This window comes from Gorilla gorilla, chromosome 3, assembly GCF_029281585.2.
Source record: "Gorilla gorilla gorilla isolate KB3781 chromosome 3, NHGRI_mGorGor1-v2.1_pri, whole genome shotgun sequence".
Lineage (NCBI taxonomy): Eukaryota > Metazoa > Chordata > Mammalia > Primates > Hominidae > Gorilla > Gorilla gorilla.
The window spans coordinates 184,101,743-184,113,816 of record NC_073227.2 but is presented as its reverse complement, the minus strand read 5'-3'; the positions used below and the strand labels follow the sequence as shown (position 1 = coordinate 184,113,816).

Here is a 12,074-nt window from a genome sequence, read left to right as displayed (position 1 = left end):
TTCAGTCTGACGTTTCATGTTTAACACCAATAAAAATCTCTGAGGTCTAAATGTTTAAAAAGTAGGTAATTTTAGTAATGCAAGCTGGAAAATATAAAAAATAAAGAACAGTATTATTCACAAGAATTCATTTTCAGGTAATGTTGCAGCTACACTGTTTATGATTTAGTACATTCGGGATACAAAAGAAAAAAAATGCACATATTTGTGTCCTTTTTTGCACATAAATTGCCAGTATTTCAAAAGTTTTTTTTTTACTTCTCATTTTGTAACCCAGTCCAATCCTAAATTTATATGGATATAAATTAGGATATGGATAATATCCTGTATGGAAATGGACTACATGCAATTATGTTCCAGAAACCAAGGGACTGTTTTCTATAGTGTGGCTGAAATTAAAGTTGAGAAATATTCCCTTAATATTACCTATCAGGCTGGGCGGGGTGGCTCACACCTGTAATCCCAACACTTTGGGAGGCTGAGGCAGGCAGATCACTTGAGGTCAGGAGTTCGAGACCAGCCTGGCCAACATGGTGAAATCCCATCTCTACTAAAACACAAAAATTAGCTGGGTGTGGTGGTGCATCCCTGTAATTCCAGCTACTCGGGAGTCTGAGGCAGGAGAATTGCTTGAACCCGAGAGGCGGAGGTTGCAGTGAGCCTAGATCGCTCCACTACACTCTAGCCTGGTTGACAAAGCGAGACTCCGTCTCAAAAAAAATAAATAAATCAGACCAAAGGACTTGTTTTGAGCTAGTAGCAGCAATAAAATTACATCTCATTTTTGACTCTGTGCAATGATAAATTGCTGTCATTGGCAGACTAGATATATGCAATTACCTGAAAACAAAGTACAGATTCATGTATCAAATGGTAAAACACTTAATAATGAAAATAAGCCATGAAGAAAAACATCAAATATTTTCTTCAGTGCATTCTATAGAAAGCATACATTAACACTATTATCTGTATAAGTACACACGTATTTATTTGAAGGCTAGTACAGAAAGCCTAATTGTTACGCATATTTTAGTTGAGTACCCTTTCATTTCTACTCATATAAAGGTGAAATGGGAATAAATTTTACGTTGCCTATCTTACAGTTAGTTCCATTACTCCATCTTTCAAACAGAACAAACTGGCCTTGTTTATGTGGTAAAAGCTTTTTATTTATATTGAGGATAGATGGGCCAAACATTGTTTCTAACAAGAGATACGACCCAAATAGTAAAATAGAGCAGATACAAAGGGATAAAATATTAGCATAGAATTCCTGTTAAAACGTAATAGATAGATTTTGGTGGTGTGTAGTGTTTGGATGATAGAGATGAACTTCTAAAATGTTCTCAGTGTCAGTAGCCACTACAGTGTGCAAAACCTATTATTGCAGCTCTTTAAACCTTTTATTATTGCAGCTTTTCAAGTGTTTTATTGTGTGCTCCCATGACATACAGGAGTGCTGGGAAACATTTGCACTCTCCCCCAACCCACAGCTCTTGCAAATGTCTGTTTGATTATGTATCATGCAGCGTTTCATCTCAGACATGATTTGGCATTGTCAGACTCAATTATATAAGCTTTCTTAATAGTTGATTTATTCAAAGCAAATGATTAATTTTCTTTAACATCAGTTTGGTTTTTGTTTTTGATTAGGTATAATTGTTCGTATATTTGTTGGCAACAACATAAGTTCAGATGAATTCTGTTTAGCAAGATTATGGGCAGAAAAATATTTACCGGCAGAAGAAAGTAGCTGTGGGCATTAATTTTATTCATTCAAATCCTATTAAACTATATCAAATTGCTGTTGTGTAGGCGATCTAATATATGACTGTGGAATATATTACTTTCCATATTTATTTTTATTAGTCCAATCTAATATACGGACTGTGGAATATATTACTTTCCGTATTTTTCTTCATAGAACATCACCCTGTACCATTATTCCACAGAACACACTGGGAAGTGCTGTCATAGAAGATAGCTGGAAGACATTCATGGCAGTGCACATTTCTTGGAGATGTGTTTAGTCTTGCTAAGAAGACAATTAGAAGATCATGGGAGCCAGAAGAAATCTCAAATCTCTCGCATTAGGTTAGGAAACTGCTGTTCATTAGTGTGGGCTCTGGTTCCTGGTATTCCAGAACTCACTGAAAGTCTGTAAGATGTGCATTTTTCTCAGGGGGAGATTCCGTGGCTTTCATCTTGTTTTCAAAGTAGTATCTGAAGACAGAAAAAGAGGCTGGAGACAAAGAGTCCATCATTTAGGATATAAATAGGAAATCATTCTTACATTAAAAGAAGGGGCACTATATTCAGCTTAACAAATTTAATGGTCTGTCCCTATTTTATGAAGCTGATTCCAGGCATATTGTGATAAACAGTGAAATCTGAGCAAGTCCACACAAATTCTAAGGACATTCTACAAATAGTTAAAAAATGCCCATACGCAACAATGACAGAAAAGGATAAGATACAAATGGAATGTAGAAAATCATTCAGAGAGGTTTCTGGAAGGAGAGAAATGAAGACCAGAATGAGACCATTCTCATAGGCCTAATAGGCTAAGGTGTCTCTCCATTTACTTAGAGGACCTGAAAGTTTATATATAAGTCTTATAGTTGCAGAATTTGTTTTTGTTATAGAAAAGCAAAATATATAAATTGCCCTTATAAAAAAGTAGATTCAATCATGCTAGTTAATATTTTGTTAGTTCTCATAGAGTTCTAGTCAAAGGACCCATCCAGGTACTTTTTCACATAGCTGGCTGGACTGGATAGATATGTCATGACAGTTCCTAATGTGGGCAAGTAGCAATGACCGTTACAAATGCTCATATAAAATCAGTTTTATTTCTTTTTTTTTTCTTTTTTTGAGACAGCGTCTCTCTCTGTCGCCCAGCCTGGAGTGCAATGGTGCGATATTGGCTCACTGCAGCCTCTACCTCCCGGGTTTAAGTGATTCTTGTGCCTCATCCTCCCAAGTAGCTGGGACTACAAGCATGTGCCACCACGCCCGGCTGATTTTTGTGTTTTTAGGAGAGACGGGGTTTCGCCATGTTGGCCAGGCTGGTCTCAAACTCCTGACCTTGGGTGATCCACCTGCCTTGGCATCCCAAAGTGCTGGGATTACAGGCGTGAGCCACCGTGCCTGGCCAAAAATAGGTTTTATTTCTGTCTGTGAATGTAACATGAGATATGAGAATAGACTTCAGTTCTCATACAGTACTCTACTTGTCATAATACTCATGACATTTTATTGTAATTGATTGCTTAAATCATCTTTTCTGTTTAAGTATTGTCTGAGGGCCAGCACTGTTTTATTACACCTGTCCCTACTCTAGTACAGAGAAGCTACTTGAGAGACAGTAACTGAAACCTTGTTTCTAGATACCGCTTTCTGATTCATCACCCCTGGGATTCTCCTTTGTGTTTCTAGAGTATAGTGGTTTATATGTGTGGATTCAAGATTATTGTGACAAGCATTAGTGAGGATTCTTTTTTTTTAATGACTTGAAAGTATTTCACAAGGTATCATAAACCTATTTTAGCACAGATTTCCAGGTCAGTTGTTCATCAAAAATGGCTCCAAAATATAAATGGAACATGAATTCTCTTTTTCTTGGAACTGGTTTTGAGAGAACCCTATCACCTCTAATTTGGAAATCATAGCATTTTAGAAAAATTATTATTTTTTCCCTAGGATAATAAAATTTGCTTAAAAAAATTCAACTTCAGATGACACCAAAATTTGGCTACCAAATGATTAAGGCTAATCAATCTGCTGCAAGGTTTTTGGGTTGATCTCTATATGATCATTCAGTAAGAGTGTATCCATGCTGTTCTATCCGTAAACATACCAGAGTGCTGACCTTTACAGATAGCAACGAATAATGGATGATGTATTCATGCGTGTGTGTGTGTGTGTGTGTGTGTGTGTGTGTGTGTATTGCTTCCAGGGAGTTTAAAAATAAAGAATAAGAGAAGACTTAGTATCCTAGGAGACATTTGCTTTCCCTTTCTGGTTTTCTCTACTTTGTAAAATAGTTCAGGATGAGAAAGCCATCTGAGGCCATGTACTTAGATTTACTTGAAAGTATGAAAAAAAAAAAATAGAAGCACAAACCTGTAAATCTCTTGGAGCAACAAGTGGGGAAGTACATATAAGTTGCTGTTAATATTTCCGTTAATTAACCAACCTAGTGAAATTAGAGAGCCATTGAAATTTAATATATTCATTTATTCAATGAACATTTGTTTTGTGCTTATTATTGGTCAGTCATTTGATGCTGGGAATGCAATCCTAAGTGCAGTAGTAGAAAATGGATAAATAAAGACACTAGGTGCTATAATACAAGTATATGTTTGTACAAGGTATGGTGGGAACATAGAGGTGAGAAAAGTCTATTCCACCTTGGGTACAGATGGGAAGAGGAGGAAGGTAGGGAATAATTCACAGAGAACATGATCTTAGGGCTGAATCTTAAAAAATAAAAGATAAACCTGAGAAAAGCCATAGAACTGTAAAACAGCTCAGCATGTTTTGAAACCAGCAGATAGATAGGTATGAGGGGTATGAAGAGTGTACAAGGATGGAATAGAAGAAAACAATTCCTAGAGCTAGAAAGTAACTGTAAGTCAGGTGACAGGAGACCTTTGGGGCCTTACTAAGGAGTTTGGATTTTATCCTGGAAGTAATGGGACATGAATTGACAGGACTTGGCAATGTTAGGGATTGTGCTGCAGAAGGAAGATGTCTGGAATGACTCTTAGCTTTATTTATGGTTTGAATAGCTAGGTAGGGTGGTAGTCCCTGAAAAAAGGGATATATTTTGCATCTTTTATGTGTTTACGTCTTCACAACAATTTTGTGAGGTAGTAAACATTAACATTTTATAAGGAAGAAAAGTGAAGACTTGTATAGGTTAAAGATTTTGTTTGATTTCTTGCAGCTAGTACTTGATGGAATCATATGGAACACAAGAGTTGTCTGATCCCAGGATCTGAGCTTGTAGCCACTATTGTAGGATTCCTCAAAGGCACTAGTAAACCACAAGATTTTCAAAGTTGCAATTGAGGAAGAGAAGAAGAAATATTATAACAAAGACTAAGGAAAAAAACTGTTAAATTTATATTTAAGGAGACATTAGTGCTAAGAAATTCTGCTAGAAACTAACTGCATATATTTAATACCCATATATGCCTTAATACAGATCTCTCTCTCACACACACACAGACATACACACACACACGAACAAAAATAATTCAAGGTTAACTCAGTGATACACTTTTCTATTCATCCAATTATAATTTCCTCAAAATTCCATAATAAGGACACTTGTGGTAGCAGTTACATAATTAAACTACACATTTTCAAGGGTTTCACTTATGTATACACCACTGGGTTAAAACTTCATAACATTTTTGGACCTATTAATTAGTTGGAAACTGGATTGTTGTTTATTAGCATTAACTCAATATCAATCAAAAACTGATGATGTGTCATCAGATTGCCATATTGTGTCAGTTTTAGGAATTTATTTAGAATAAGTTTAGCAAGAACTTAGACTTCTAAAATCTGTTGAATTGAATGCATCTGTTGCATCTTTATTGGTTTATTAAATCAGTTTTGCTTCAAGAGGCAATTTAGTGTCATGATGATATTAGTATACATGATAATTTGGCAAACGTAGTTTTTTGTTTTACTTTTAAAATTGTGCATAGAAATAGATCTCTACAAATAAAACTGATAGGGAAGAATTATGCAAAACAGCTGCAAGATTTTGTTGCATTTGTACACATTATAAAGGGTACAACTTGTATTTTCAGTAGTAATTTCCTATTAGTAACACTGGTCAGTGGTCATATTGAAAGAACTTGACTTTTTTTCTGTTTGTAGATTTTTCCTGTTTAATCATTTAAGTCAAAATGTAACCCACAGGATGTGTCAGCCCAGTCACAAAAAAACTACCAATAAAAATTTGCAAAAATACTGCCCAACCTTCCAAATAAACTTAATTAAATAAAGAAAAATAAAATTAAGAATACTATTTTGAGTGTATCAGATTGGCAAAAAATAAATAGAAACATGATTATCATATTGAGTATGGCAACGGCTTCAAAAAAATTATTGTCCTGGCTGGGCGCGGTGGCTCATGCCTGTAATCCCAGCACTTTGGGAGGCCGAGGCAGGTGGATCACGAGGTCAGGAGATCGAGACCATGGTGAAACCCTGTCTCTACTAAAAATACAAAAAGTTAGCCTGGCGCGGTGGTGGGCGCCTGCAGTCCTAGCTACTCGGGAGTCTGAGGCAGGAGAATGGCGTGAACCCGGGAGGCGGAGCTTGCAGTGAGCCGAGATTGCGCCACTGCACTCCAGCCTGGGTGACAGAGCGAGACTCCGTCTCAAAAAAAAAAAAAAAAAAAAATTATTGTCCTATATTGCCAATAGTATCAAACTTTATTGAGAATAACAGAAAAAATGTAGAGTCTTTCATGCCTGTGGTCCTAATGATCCTACGTTTTGAAATTTATTTATGATGACATTATGAAGAAAGTCTAGTTGACTGTCACATTTTTATAGTTAAGATAACCGTCATAGGAAATAGGATGATATTATGAATAACTTTATGCCAATAAAATGTAAAAATGTAAGTGAAATAGTCAAATTTCTAGAAAAACAAACTTATGAAAATGGATACAAGAAGGAATAAATTATCAGAGTAGTCCTCTATTAAGTAGAAACCATATGGAAAAATAAAAGAATCTTCCCACAGCAAATACCCCAGGTCCAGATATCTTTACCAGTGAATTTTACTAAATATTTTAGGACAAAATATGTAATTTTACGTAAACTTTACCAGAAAGTAGAAAAATAAGAGACAATGTCACCCGTTTGTGAGGACAACATAAACTTGATGCCAAAATCTGACAAGGACATTATAAAGAAGAAAAATTGCAAGCAGATCTCACAAATGTAGATATAAAAATACTACTCACAGAGTGAATTAACAACATGGAAACAGCAAATATAAAAAGAAGATACACTACCAAGTAGGACTTATTCCAGGAATACGAGATTGGTTTAACACGTGATTATCCATCATTATTCATCACATGAACAGAATGTTCTGAATTTATCAACTTGGCACTCCCACTCCTGTGTAAGCCTTGAAAATAAATTTTCTGGAATCCTGTGTTCAGCATAATTCTGGATTCGAGCTGATCAAGGAAGGCACTCACAAGATTGGACAGGTAGAAGCAAAGGAGGGGTAAATACCAGGAGGAAGCTCCTGGTCCCAGACTTAGTGACAGACACAGGTAGCTCTAGCTCCTAGCTCTGCCCAGCTCCTGGACCTGCTGACTACTAAGTGCTTTATTGCCATTTCCTCAGAGGTGGTAGATTCCACAGACCTCTCCACAAATCCCCTCTGTGGTTCTACTTCAGTGGCTAGATACATGCAGTTTCCTGAATTTTACCTCATGCTCCTACATACCCACAACTGTCATATTAGTGATGCTGTTATTTCTCCATTCTCTTCCAGTCTTTCCTTTTCCAGTTTCCCACACATTGGTGTATGCTCTAATTCCTGTGGTAAACCTCCTTTTCACATGATATTTGTAGTGGCTTTGTTTTTCTGACCGAATCTTGGCTAATACAGTTTTTGGTAATAGAAGTGAATTAGAGTAGAAGCAATAGAATTTTAAGGATGAGAATCCTACTAGATTTAAAGGCATTAGTGACCTCATTGCCATGGTAAATAAAACACAAGTAGTCCATGGCATGCAATAACTAAACAGGTAGCTAGGGTCTGGAGAAGATAACTTTAAGTGATCAAGTAGTTGCTGCAATAAACATTATTGTGGGAATAAAGAATAAAGGCTTTTGCATTGATTTGATTTCTACTAAGTGTACTGGAGGATACGGAAGAAGGAAAAGATGAGTTCATGGCTTTAAATCCTAATCCACAACCTGGGTAGGGATCCAGGAAACTTCTATAATTGTCCTGGAAAACACAGACACAGAGAAATATCTCCTGTAGCTGCAGGGTTAAAATTTCTGAAAACCAAGCTTGAAGTCTGATCCTGTGGGCGGCTGAACTTACAAATGCAGCATTGTGGATGCATCTCAAAAACATGATGGAGAGCAAAACTTCCAGATACAAAAAGGATATACAGTCTAATTGCATTTTTGAAAAGATGAAAAAATTAAAACTAACCTTACAAGTTTTGATGGCATAACTATTAAAAAAAAAACAAGGGATTACCATAGATGTTAGGAGAGGAATTATGAAAGTGGAGAAGTGAATAATAATTGGGAGAGGACCAGAGGGGACCGTTTCCATGCTGGCCATACTCTCTTCCTTGGATTGACTAAGGTAACAAGGGGGATCGCTTTGTGATAGTTTTTTGAGCTGTACACTTATATTCTGGAACTATCTATATATGTATTATTTCTCAAAACCAAAAGGATTAAAAGGAACCCTGAAGTGCTTGCCATTTAACTGGGAAACGAAAGACAAGATTCTTAAATGGCTGACAAGTCTCTCAATAATCTGGCCTCGTACTAATGGTTTGATGTCTCCATTTTTCTTGTCTCCCTCTACTCCTGCATCTACACATATAGAGTTGAATGTGATCGGAGAAAACCCAACACTCATGCTGTCTGGTATCACTTGAGATTCATAACTACCAAACCTAAAAGGGAGCCTTAAAGCTGCAATATTTTTTTCCTAGTCCATTCACTTGTCACTCACCAAGGTGACAATTTCATAACTCTGCTCTACAACCTTCAAGCCTTCTGTTCCCTGATTTCACTATCCCTCCTCAGTAGCAGTTTTGTTTTCCTCTTTGTACTGAGAAAATGGAAACAGTTTTATTGGGTGGACATAGAGCTGTATTATCCACATCCCTCTTCACAAAAAGAGCCTTATACCCCAGCTGCTGGGGTTAGCAGATATCTTCCAGCATTCAGCAACTATAAAGTCCATCTCACTTATGGAGAGCCCTAAGTGCACCTTTCTAGGGGGAGCCCAAATCCAATGTCCATTTCCAGAAGGAGTGGTTGAGGGCAGCATAAAGGCTGGAGGAACAAATCCAGAGCTCTCTTTGGGTTGGTTAAGCTTTGCCAAGCATGTACTGTAGTTTGAATTTCTCCTCCATCCTTTTGTTTCCTCTCTCTCCCTTCCCTAAGTGTTGATCCCTAACACATGTTCGGTATTCCAGTTTCCATCTCAGTATTTGCTTCCAGTGAATCCAACCTGTGATAGCTCAAATACATTCAGATTTCCATCACCATGTTCACCTACCGACCTACTTTTTTCCTCAATATTCTATGACTGCCTTCTTTACAGAGTACTTTTACTTAAAGCTAATCACTTTATTTGTGTACTGTCTTTGCTTACTGAGAGAGAGAACTCTAGCAATTTTTCTCCCCCCCAATCATTCTTTCCATTTTGTAAAATCGCTATTATCTCTCTCATCTTATTTTTTTTTATCCTTGCTTTGGCCCATTTCACCAGCTACTGAGCTGTTCTGCTTTCTTTTGCAAAATTATTAATAATCTCAGACTCCCAATTCCTCTTCTCTCATTTCCTCTGTAGCTTATTCTAATCAGGCTTCCCCCTCCATTAGTGGAAACTGCCCTTTTCAAAGTCATCAATGGCTTTTACAATGCAAACTATGATGGTCTGACCTCAGTCTTCATCATACTTAACGTTTTTTGCGTGATTGATAAAATTTTCTACTCCTTAAAATGTTTCCCACTTGGCTTCCAGGACATCAAACTCTTACTTTTTTCTCCTCCTAGTTCACGGCTCACTCTCAGATGGGCCACCTAGTGCACAATTTGAAGAAATGCCATTTACCTAGAACAAAACACTAGCGGTGGCTCTACTTGTCAGTCCCCTTTTCTAATTGATTCTCTTTTCCCTGTCTCTTAAGGTAGGAGGGTCACAGAGTTCATGCTTGGTCCATTTATGTTTTTTATGTACACATTTCTCTTCCAGACACTTGGACTCAGAAATGCACAAACTCCCTGACATCTTTATTTAAATGACTAATAGGTATGTTAACGTCCAAAATGAATTCTAAATTCACCCCAAACTTGCGCCACTGGACATTTCTGCTCCCTCAGTTTATGACAACTCCATCCTTCCAGTTGATCAAGCTCATTCTATTTCATTTTATTTTGTGTTTCAAAACAAAATAGAAGAACAATAAGGATTGTATATTACTTTTACTTTATGCTCAGAGATGGGGAGGGAATAATGGTGGTTAAAGAATTAACCTGCTTTCCAATTTTCTAGGGATAGCACTCTGAATTTAAATGTTTCAAATGGGTTGACAACCACCAAAGACATTTTCCCACTACTTCCTCCCTCTCCTCTGGTATTCAATTACTTCCTAACTTGACTCATATTCACCTATTTTTTTTGACATCAAATCAGTCCTTCAGCTTTATATCTAGAAGTATATATTCAACACTTGTCACTTCTGAAAAAAACAAAAGGTAGTTATGCAATAGCTGAAGTTATGTCCAGAAATCTACAAAAAAGATTTTTTTGCGAGGTATAAATTAATAAGGAGTTTTCTGAGGAACCTTCAAAAAGCAATTTTTGGGGTTTACCTTTTTTAAAATGTTTCCGGTGTTTAATATGTGAAAAGGAATACAATTTCTAGTTACTATAGAGGAAGAAACAAAACTCAAGCAGCTCTATCTCAGTTTTTATGTAGGCCTTAATCCATTTTTAAAAAATATAAATAAATCCCTAGAGATTACAGTTCCAGGTTCCTAAGACTAAATATGTAAATAACTACGCTACAAAGTGCTAGAGCTCATCAATTTTGAGTTACAAAAATCCATAGTAGAATTTAACTTGATGGAAACAAAAATAGGAAAACCAAAAACAAAACTGAAAGCTTAAAATCTGTCTCTAGTTCCTGTCCTCTTTCAGTGGAAATGTATTGAAGCAAATAAACATCACTTTTGCTTGACCTTAGATTTCCAGATCAGTAAGAGAATATGCAAAATTCATTTACAAGTTAACTTTCAAAGTTAAGATGATGATACAGTAGTTCCCCCTGAGCCTTGGGGGATATGTTCCAAGACCAGCGGATGCCTGAAATCACAAATAGTAGCGAACCCTATATATACCATGATTTTTCCTATACTTACATACCTATGATAAAGATTAATTTAGGAAATAGGCACAGTAAGAGATTAACAACAACTAATAATAAAATAGGACAATTATAACAATATTTTATAGTAACAGTTATGTGAATGTATTCTTTCTCTCTCTCAAAATATCTGATTTTACCTCACCTATTTTCAGACCATGGTTGACTGAAGGTAACTGAAACCACGAAAAGTGAAAGCACAGATGAGGGGAGAGTACTGTATCCTCAAATGATGGTATGGCTGGTGATGGTAACAGCAAGTCTACCAGCCTAGTCAAGCATTCTTATCCATAGAAGAGTTGCCATGGGAACCTCATGGCAACCCACAGATTTCAAGTACTGTATGTTCTGCCTAAATAAATAATGAAAAGCTATCTTATTGAATGTTCTCCATATCTGCATACTTAATAGGGCAGGATGCTACCTCACATATCATTTGCAGTAAACAAAGGTAAAAATGAGAGACATAACAAAAGTAAGATAAGGATTACATATCTGCATTTTAAAAGCACATTCCGTGTTAACTAATTATGTTTTCATTTCATTCTGGATCAGAAGATCAGACACACATCATTGCTTATTCAGACCTCACCTGATCCTATTTATAGGCCCCTCTCAAACTCACTGAAGATGGCAGTAATGTCTATATCTATGCAGAGTGTGAGGCAATTCTAGGAGACACCTTTCTGTGCAAAATGTCAGGTGTTAGCTCCCCATGGAGCACTCTCTCCTTGCCACTTGAGGACCTCACAGAAACAAGTCATAGCATTCTTTTTTTAGGCTGTGAGGTACGGTTAGATCATCCTCACTTTTCTGTTACCACTTGTGTTCTTTCTGTATGTGCTTTTTAAATTCACTAATAGAAAAATGCTTTGAATACATTATTAACCTCACA

The 12,074-nt window shown here is 36.6% G+C and overlaps 1 long non-coding RNA gene across 1 annotated transcript; it reads right to left on the bottom strand.

Moving 5' to 3' along the window:
* Positions 1 to 1,843: 1,843 nt before the first annotated feature.
* LOC109026681 (uncharacterized) lies at positions 1,844 to 11,460 on the bottom strand. Its single transcript, XR_002005746.4, has 2 exons — positions 11,325 to 11,460; positions 1,844 to 2,242 (listed from the first exon to the last, which is right to left on the bottom strand). It is a non-coding gene; the product is annotated as an uncharacterized lncRNA (long non-coding RNA).
* Positions 11,461 to 12,074: the final 614 nt, after the last annotated feature.